We start from the raw sequence: 10187 nt of genomic DNA, 5'->3' as shown, positions 1-10187 counted from the left end.
ATTCCGTCAACCTGATTTTCAATAGGGCTCTCAGTTTCAAAATGGATAAATCCGATTTTATAGTTCATTGACAGTGTGGGATTTATCGGTTATGTGCTTATAGCAGTTGATTTTTCAGTGGATACTCGCGACCCATCATGGGTGATTACTGATTTGGTTGTATTCCTGTTATATATCCTCGGAAGCCGCGTATAGCAACTTAGGATTTCTAGCCTTATCGCAGCTGTTTACAACGAGACCAGCCTCGCGTGGTCGTCGATCCAACAAAAGCTTTCCACGATCGTATTTACGAACATTGCTTTCAAAGCTCCTCACCATATCCACTTCAAACCCAAATATATGGGTAGGGAAAGGCATTGAAAGCATAGTATCAACAGAAACAAAATCCATTTTTCATATTGCTTCTATTATATCGCAACAATATGTTGCTTTGTTGTTGAAAATTCCCTTCCATTCTAAATAAGCGAAAGATTCTTACTGTCAAGTCTTCGTTAAAGCCCACGGCGCAATTATCGGCGATCGCATGCGATCAGAAACAGATACATCCATAACTTTGATGAATCGGAACCCATTGTTCACCCAAGTTTCATATTCCGATTGTTGGTAAATGCCTGCCACGTTTGCTACCCCCTGCTAACTACGCGTTATAGTTCTACCTACTACCTCCTAACTAATGCATGAAGCATGTGTACAGGATCGTCTCACATCTGCTTCTGCAATATGCGGGAACCGCCCAGGTTTGCCTGATGTCCATACGCATAGAAACATTGCTGAAAGACGTGACAATGCTTGCTTTTCATTAATCCTGGTTAATTTCTATATAGTTAACCGGATCTTATTGCCACCCTGGTTTTTCAGTGCTAATATTCATTGTGGGGATGTAACCGGTGCAAACGCGTAACCAGTACATATGGAGTGACTGGCGGACTAACATCTGTGGCAGTCCTCCACTCACGATTTCTTTGTGAACACCATTTTGCTTCACACCCCTCCGATATGGATAAGGCTTAATAAACTACACAAGTGGTAGTTAAACCAGTCATCTAGCAATTTTAGAATGCATCCCGGCTGCCCATCGCAGGAGACAAATGATTTCCTCTCGCTTATCTTCATAAGTGAAGGTACATTTCTATTGAATATGAACACGCCTGAGGCAGAATAAACGAAAGTATTTCATCCTTCTTGTTATTTCGATGGTTCAAACGTTACGTGTACAATGTGGACATTTGAATACCCCTCGTAAATGAAATCACCTAAATAAACCAGTCATCCTAATGGGATTTACGTCACATCCTATGTTTCTCTCGATCACCATATGCAGTTTTCTCTCGGTTTATACTGGCATTCCGGCGCCTCCTAATTACCCGCATGCATGTCATTCTCACCCCAAGAGATAGGAGCGAGATGCGTGGAACAAGTCGGGTTTTATTTTTCCATTGTTTCTGACAAACTGTCATTAGTGAGTGTTATTTACGTGCTCTTTTATTAATATCTGTAGACCAAGGGGGCGTTTGATTAAAAGAATGTTCTGAGTTGTTTTGAATCCTTCCTACCTCTTAGTTGTATCGTGATCTTATAGTGTTCCGAACTGAAGAAAATTGTAATAAATGATGATGATGTGGATTGTGTATGTATCAGAGCTAGTTGTCAGTATTGAATTATCCTGGATGAATTGTGATATAAATGTTGAAAACAAGGCCCTCGTTTAAAACATTTTTTAAGCCATAGCGTCATGAATATTCAATTGTGTCGTCATAGTCATGGTGGATTGATGTTGATGATTGAAAATGTGGAGTAAATATAGCTCTTTTGACGAAATACGCTTCCAACTAGGATTACCATACCATACGTCCTCATTTTTGACTTTGAGTGAAAGAAAAACTGTATTCTGAGCACTGAGCGAGTAAGTTGAACTTTTTTATAGTCAACCGACCAGGAAGTGGGGTAAAATTTACCATTTTCAGGATTTTCCACCGGTTTTGCAAGTTTAGAATTTTGAAAAAGTGTCCTTTTTTTAGACTTCCAAAATATGGTAACCCTACGTCCAACCCCTGTCATACTGTCATATACGGACCAAAAATATATTTAACCAGGACTACATCGCCATGCAGCATTTTACGGTCAGCGTTCATCATCATCAGATCATTCATTCCGTACCAATTATCTATATCTACGTACTATAGCTGTTGAACCGACTATTTCGATGGTTCCAACCATCCTATATGCGTCGGCTGTACCGGGTGGTAATCTTCCGCAGGCTCATACAACGCGTTTTTTGGAAATTATTAACACAATTATTGCATAATTATACAACTTGAAAACAAAAACAATTTTTTTTAAAAGCCTATGTTTAAAACACTACCCTATGCAACCCCAGATATAAAAGTACATAGAGGAAGACCGCGCGGTGTAAAAAATTGAAAATTTCTATGCTTTTGTATATTATTGTGATGACAAATTTTTGGTTGTCGAGCCAGCGGATAATACCGCCCTAGCACTCGTTTTTGTGAGGGCTACATTATATTTTACATAATCACTGTCATATATAGCCGTATCATTTTTCAGTTTTCACACCGTTGTAGCACGACGATTTCACAAATACAAATATATCTATGTGGTATTTTTCATCAAAGCACGGATTAACAAAAAAGTACAGGAAACTCAAAAGAAATGGCAGTTATGAGGAAAAGTGCGTCATTTGTTATTTGAATAAAATTAAATTCCAGTGTCAGTGTCAATTTGTTACTTTTTCTTTAAATCAAAATACGAAAGAATCGCAATGCAGGGATGAAGTGATGGAGACGAAACGACTTGGCAAAGTCAATATATCAAACTCCCACCTTGGTCAACAAATATATCGTAATCAAATAAACAAACATATTGAGAAATGACGACTGTACGTGTACAGTGTCGTAGACACCACGGGCCGGTACAGCACACCACAATATACTATGGCACTATTGAATTTCTTCACGGGGTGCAATATTTTCATATGTGCAGTGTGCATCTGTACGTGTACACTTGGACATAGTTAGTAGGGCTCAGATTGCTAGGTCAGTACTATATTCGGTGTATGAAAACATCAATATCGAAGGTTTCGACCAACATGCGTCTCATGGTCTAGGTCAGTGGTTCCCAACCTTTTTCGACCCATCGCCCCCTTTTCAAGGTCAACACCGATCATCGCCCCCCAAATTTTGTGTATCGAAAATTGGGCAAACAAACTGTAATCACAGGCGAGTTGACTAAAAAAAAGGTCAAATTTTCGGCTCGATGTCTAATTTGACACACTTTTGTAACTAAATTTCCGTGGGTTGACTAAAAAAAAAGGTCAGCCGTTTTAACGCGTCATCGCCCCCTATCGCCCCCTTCGCTATTTTCGCCCCCCGTCGCCCCCTTCGTCATTTTCGCCCCCCTAGACCGCCAAATCGCCCACGTTGGGAACCACTGGTCTAGGTTATATAGCTGTCTATCATTCTGGGAGCGAGCTGCTCGGAGCCGCTTATGTTAAACTCAACTTAATAAGTGGCATGTCCTGGAGCGAAGATGACTGAAGCCGGAATGCTCGTGTCTCATCGTCCCGCACTCTTAGGCTGTACAACACCCCTCATACTAAAGCATCCTAACGGCCTAGATGGATACTACGAATATAACGTTCTCTCATATGGTGCCTCAACGTCCCACACCATTAGGCTGCACAACACGGGGGGAGCGTAGTGTGACGATAAGCGCCTACCACCCAGACGGCCAGGGTTCGATTCCGCTACGGTGGATATTCTGGGCTCCTCTTTCCCCGCGTCGCTGTTCTTACGGCGAAAATAGCCCCGATGAAAGCGTACATCCACAAAGAATGGAAAGAGCAAGAGAAAGTCGCGGAATAGAGATTAACATCGAAAAAGAAACTGTGAATCCGCCACTAGGCCGAGGTGGATGCCAATTTAAGAGACCGCAACTGCAACCGCATCTGCATGGTAGTTTGGCATTCTCCTATCTGTTCATTACATCGTATTGTGTCTTGTCGCATTGTACATAGCGTGCGTCTTGTTCAGATGAAAATATAATCTGACGATCATTGAACACCCCGCATACTAAAACATCCCAACGTTGTCTCATATCTCAATTCTGTGAATTATGCGTATTTTTATTTTTTTTATTTTCGGGAGAACAATACCAATAATAAAATCAACAATTCTGGTGACCCGTTTAACGCTTTCGAGGCCTTATGTCAGTGGTTCGGCATAAGGACATGCCGCTTTCGCCCTCTGACTGGCTACGCCTAACCACGGTTGAAGAACCACTGTTAAGGCTTTGAGAGCGTTTGAAGTGGTTTTCTATGATTTACCAAAAAGTAAAAATAATCGCGTCAATGAATAAAGTTGTCACTCAAAAACGGCAGTAGCCTTAGCCTACTGATGTTGAAGCAAGTGTAGACCAATAGAGGCAAATTGAATAAGTTTGTTTTTAATTTCCCAATCAAACCGTCTGTTGCCAACTAGCGGAATGACTTGTCTGTCTCACGCTTCAACTAATGATCTCGCTGTTCTTTTTATATTGTTTCCCGTACCGCCGGTAAGAGTGAATTATGTGATCTGAAGGTAGTTATCAACTTATTATGACAGATTAAAACCGAAAGCGTGAATATACAATTTATTTCGTTTTTTTTTCTATAAATATGCATAATACAATAGCCATATAGTTGCAAGTTCAATTGAGACAACTTTTTTTTTCTTGTGAGTGTTGCGATACCATAGTTTCAGCTGGTATTTAAAATATTATTTAGTATCTGGATTTGATATCACAGTAATAGAAATATCTATATGTAAATAGAAATTTTAAAAATTGCTCCCCGTCGGGGAATCGAACCCCGGTCTCCCGCGTGACAGGCGGGGATACTCACCACTATACTAACGAGGAAGCTGATAGAATATAGTAATTTTGACTATAATGCTTTCAAATTGATTTAGTTTGTTATATGCGTTTCGAGTGTCAGGACTCAGGACTGTGCGATTAATGAAAGTAACGACGACAAATTTCATTCTACGTTTCTAATTTCGTTATCCGCATTTATTTAGTGAGGCATAATGTAATTTTAGTATAATTCGCACCTATTTTATGGTAGTTCGAGGACAAGGATGCAAGTTCTGCGATTGTTCAGGTTCACACGACCAGCACCGTAACTGCCACACCCCCAGTGACGCGTGGTCAGGGGAGGCAAGTGAGGCACTGCCTTCCCTATTTTCATATATATATATTGTTCAAAAATACAGCGCGAAAGGAGTGGTCAGGCGCAGGTGGGGCACCGGCGGGTCGTACTTCACCTACGACAATGCAATTCATAATAAACATCTCAGAATTGGTAATAGCTGCGGTATCTATCAAATGCTATTGGGGCGCCGATCCCGAAAATCCGAATATTAGCCATCTTAGAGCACTAGAACCCCCTCACAATCGCCAAGGAATGTGAAATTCGGCTTTGTTACGTTCAATGGCAGCGCAGAGAAACAATATCCAGGTGAGGCTCAATCGAATATGCCTCACTCACTATTCGCTAACAATCAGACAATCGCAGCACAATGAAATCCGCTTTCGATTTCGGAAACTTACAGTGTTGCATGAATTGTATAGTAGCGATGACCAATACCTAATGCGGAGCATTCCCTTACTGGTGTAGCTGTTATGTATATTCTCCATCCATAATAGCTACGTTAAATCGTGTTACATGATAGCAACTTGCATAGCCTGCGTTGTTGTTGTTTGTGGCTTTTATGGTGTTTTCGACTGCTATAGTTATTTACACCAGGTCGATATTCTATGTGTGATTCCATATCTGCTAACTTGAAGCACAGCCTGGGTTTTGTAAGACAGCGCTTACCTGGAACAGATGGCGAGGAGTAGCCTATAGATAACCTCATCATCATTGGTTTATTAGCAATTTTATCAGTTCAATACACCACAAAAATGCAATACAATGAAAAGAAAGGAAGATGTCGAAGCGACTAGGAGCTGTCTATGGAATCGGACACCCACCTTGGCCTACCTACATGTGAAGATGGATAATGTGAATAGAAACAGAACGCCAACGCAATCAGCTAGCCTTGTAGGTTTTCCATATTTGCGAAACTTAATCCGCGGACATCTGCATCGCATCCCCAATCAAAATCACGAATCTAACCCTGATTTTTCACAGTCTGAATGTTGTCTTCAAGTGACATATTTAGTTTTGCTGATACAGTTCCCATTTCAATCTTGTACAATCCAAGTAGATTGGACGAGCAATAGAGATTATAAAACCAAAATTAGGACCTTAAATTAAATATTTTTATGTTTTTCGTTTCATCCTTTTCGTTGAGCTTTCTGTATTAACTGTATTTCACAAAAGGAAAAAGTTTATGTATTGCAGAATGTAGGATTGCAACGGCTATCAGGTTGCAGAGAAAACGCTCTCGCCTATCCCTTACTGTTGTTATTCACATATTTAGGTTTAGATTAGGGTTGCCATACGTCCGGAATTTCCCGGACATGTCCGGAATTTCACTGAAAAATCTGCGTCCGGGAGGAATTTCTAAAATATGCCTAAATGTCCGGAATTTTGAAGGCTTGAAGCAGGCTCAAACGTTTTTCGTAAATCAACATAAACAATATTATATTCAAGCAGATTTACGCTATTCAAAATTGTTCTTCGCGCCGCGCGCGAGTTAATGCAACGTATAATGATATTAGTATGGGCTCCAGGCACCACCCTCGCAAAAATGCAATCAAAATAAATATAAATAACCATCATTTACTGAAATAAGTCTGATTGTAATCGCAATTATAAGCTAACGGTATATTCCTAGAGTTGGTTAAGACTGATTGGATGCTTCAATCACAGACAGTGGCGCCTTTATCTGGAGATCGCGATGATGTTGGACGTAATCAGCTTCCTAGGCCGTGCGTAGGTTTGGGCAAGCTGAATTTTTTTAGTAATCAGCTTATCAAGTTTTGAGCTTTGCCACGGGACTTTTCAAGTGGGAAATGAGGTCGCGCGCATAAAAGGTTGGAAATCACCGGATGTGCAACCTGCTGGTGCATTTTATAGTAGTCTAATATACCGAAGAATCAATATTATTGACAGAATTCATACATAGAATTTAACAGCCAAATGCATATAGTAAGTGCCCAACAAGTTACATCGACTACCCTATGGTGGGCCCAAGATCAGTGCTTTTTGGGAGGAAAGGGGGAGAAAAAATATTGTTTCGGACCTGATTAAAACACATAAACAGATAGCCGCACCGACCTAACTGTATAGCAGGGCTGTCAAACACAAGCCTGACAGGCCAGACACGGCCGGCCAGATGATTTCATCCGGCCCTTGGAGGAATCTATTGCAAACCCTAGCAAGTAGCAATCACCAGAGCTCACAATACAGATGGCCCAATTCATGACCTATGTTCCACTTCATTCCTGTATAGTGTATACCAGTGGTTCTTAACCTTGCCACCAGCGCCCCCCAAGGGGCGCTGGCGATTTGAAGGGGGCGGAAACACTCAGGGGGCGATATGGGGGGCGCTGGGCTCAAGGGGGCGATAAGGGGGCGCTGAAGAAAAATGGCTTCGCCGTAGATTATGTGGTAGTAGGACATATCCTTAATGAGTATGCAGAACAAATTAACATCCAACAAAACATGTCACATCCCGAAATTGTTGATCGCGCTGCGTGACGATGTTTGCTACATATGTTTTCATAAATGTAGCGGGTTATTATAATTCATATAAAACGAATTGCGCGTAGGCTACTTTTAGATCGCCAATTAAATCGTCAAATATTTCTTCATCGTATCATATACGATGATACTATCTCGTGTTGTGGTTCACAACCTCACATGAACGTTATATATTATGAGTTGCTTTGTTTGGAATACATTCATGTTAAAATTAATAGCCGGGTAAAGTACTAAATTCAATGAGATCAGATATATGCATCCAATTCTCCATTGACTTACTTATAGTTACACAAATCACTAAGACAAAATCCAATACCATTAATTTCCCCGTATTGCCAATCGCCGATGTGGATGCGGGAGGGTTCGAACCACAGGGTATGAGACTGCGCCCTATTGTTGATATGACAACCTCGATTTGACCCTAAATATACCGCACACAAATATTATATTGTTTATTATAGTCGAATGGTGCTCGAGCGCGATTGAAACTCCAAACTCCCAAAATGGCCGACTGAACTTTGACCTCTTACCAAGACCGAAACTGCTGCAACCCAAACCCCCAATCGGTTAGCTCGAAGTGTGCCCTAAATTATTTCGGTGAATAAACATAAATTGAACATCATGTTTTTACGACTCCCCCACGGAAGAATACGCATAATTAGAGAAAATAGAAATAAACATTTCGGCTTCGGTCATTACCACGCCACGATGCACAAAGGCATATGAAGTTCCGGTGAATATGGGACTCCGAGAAGTGTGTCAAAAGATCGTCAGCGAGAAAACCTTAGCTGAAAAGAATTGCCCTTATGTTGAGCGTAAACTTCGATGTATATAAGTCTAATTGTCCGTAGACCATAGGTGCTTAAATCGCTCTTGCCGAATTATCATGTCGTCGCAAACTGCTCCCCACAGGACATATAACATCCATCAGAGAAAATTATTTGCCAGTGACGAAATCCCAATTTTGAATCACGTGCTTACTTCAGTTTAATAAGTTTATGCGTTTCAATAACTTTTGACTATATAGCGGACAAGAGGTAACAAAATAACATGTAACGACTTAATTGTACCAACGGGCACGCCCAAATATTGTCAATTATTAATTACATGGCCATCATTTTCCAATGCAACAGCTCACTCAGCGCTGCTGGTAAATCTGATTGCGTGGGCTGAGAGAATAAAAAGTTTATAGTGACATACCATGCAATTACAACCTATTTCATTCATGCATTATAGAAAATTTTGGCTCCTAGGGCAACCAGCCCACATAAACTTTGCTGACCATCGAAATCACGCGACGGGTTTCTTGGTGGTCAAGCCCTCTCATGAGTTTGGTTTATCACGCTATGGGTGCCCAAGACAATCGTTTTTTAGGGGGGCTGACGAAGTGCGCCCTGTTACCCATTGTGTCTATCACAGTCCTTACAATATGAGGTGGGGGGCGCTGGAGCACGATAATTTTTGAAAGGGGGCGCTGGAGGAAAAAAGGTTAAGAACCACTGGCCTAGGCGAAGTAAATAAGAGTCATGCACACTGAATGAAAAGTAATGCTGAGAATATAAGACGCAAGCGACAAAATGAGGTGGCATGTGGCGGAGGGCGAGGTCCGATAATGTTTATTTGTTATTTCAGGGTCCTACTTATTTCCAACACACCGCACACAGCTCTACCGGTAAATCTGATTACGTGGGCAGATAGAGGATAAACAGTGATAGCAATATGTATGCAATTCCCGATCATATTTACCGATTCAATGATGGATTAGAGAAATTTTTCGCATTTCGCGCGTTACGAGGGAACAAATACTAAAAGGACCCCAAAATGTTGATGATAAGTAGGGGTCAAGCAGCGTATAGCAGAAGTTCGGTTCATCACCTTATGGGGGGCCCAAGACCAACGTTTTGGGGGCCTCACGAAGTCCTGTTATGGTTCTGATTCTTACCATAGTATTTTTTATTCCATTGATGGTGCGATAGCCCGATCTCGAGGCCAAGGTATATTGCAAGGTTTCAATTGCTTACAGAAAGTGAAAGTAAATGACTTAATTCGGACCACGAGTGTGATTGTAGATGGGCAACACGAGCAAGTTTATTACTTTTAGTGATGTATTTGGAAAAGCCGATTAGCGAATGTGTTAGATAGATTGGTTCTTTGTATGTTGAGAATTATTTATATTTATAATATTTATATATTGTAGAAATGTAATTAAAGGTAACATGATGGTCATGATGCTGTCAGCATTGTGTGTGCTTGAGTTGAACCAAAAGTACAATCAGCATAGCATATCTATGAACAGATCGCTGCTCACAGACTTAATTTTACATCCATACATAATCGGGACAACCGACTTTCATCTCTAATTTTGACCATGAATACAACCAGTTTATAAATTCTCGTCAATGTTTCTAACGCGTATACGGTATCATCAAATCAATGTTTGGTTTGGTTTGAATTCACAAAACATATTATTTCCATGTCGTCG

General features: G+C 40.8%; 1 non-coding gene across 1 annotated transcript; it reads right to left on the bottom strand.

Annotated features, from left to right (window-relative positions):
• Nucleotides 1-4842: 4842 nt before the first annotated feature.
• Trnad-guc (transfer RNA aspartic acid (anticodon GUC)) lies at nt 4843-4914 on the bottom strand. Its single transcript has one exon. It is a non-coding gene; the product is annotated as a tRNA-Asp (tRNA).
• Nucleotides 4915-10187: the final 5273 nt, after the last annotated feature.

The sequence above is a fragment of the Botryllus schlosseri genome, chromosome 16 (assembly GCF_051294905.1).
Source record: "Botryllus schlosseri isolate E-star chromosome 16, Bs_hap1, whole genome shotgun sequence".
Taxonomy (NCBI): Eukaryota; Metazoa; Chordata; class Ascidiacea; order Stolidobranchia; family Styelidae; genus Botryllus; species Botryllus schlosseri.
This window is presented reverse-complemented; position numbering and strand designations above follow the sequence as displayed.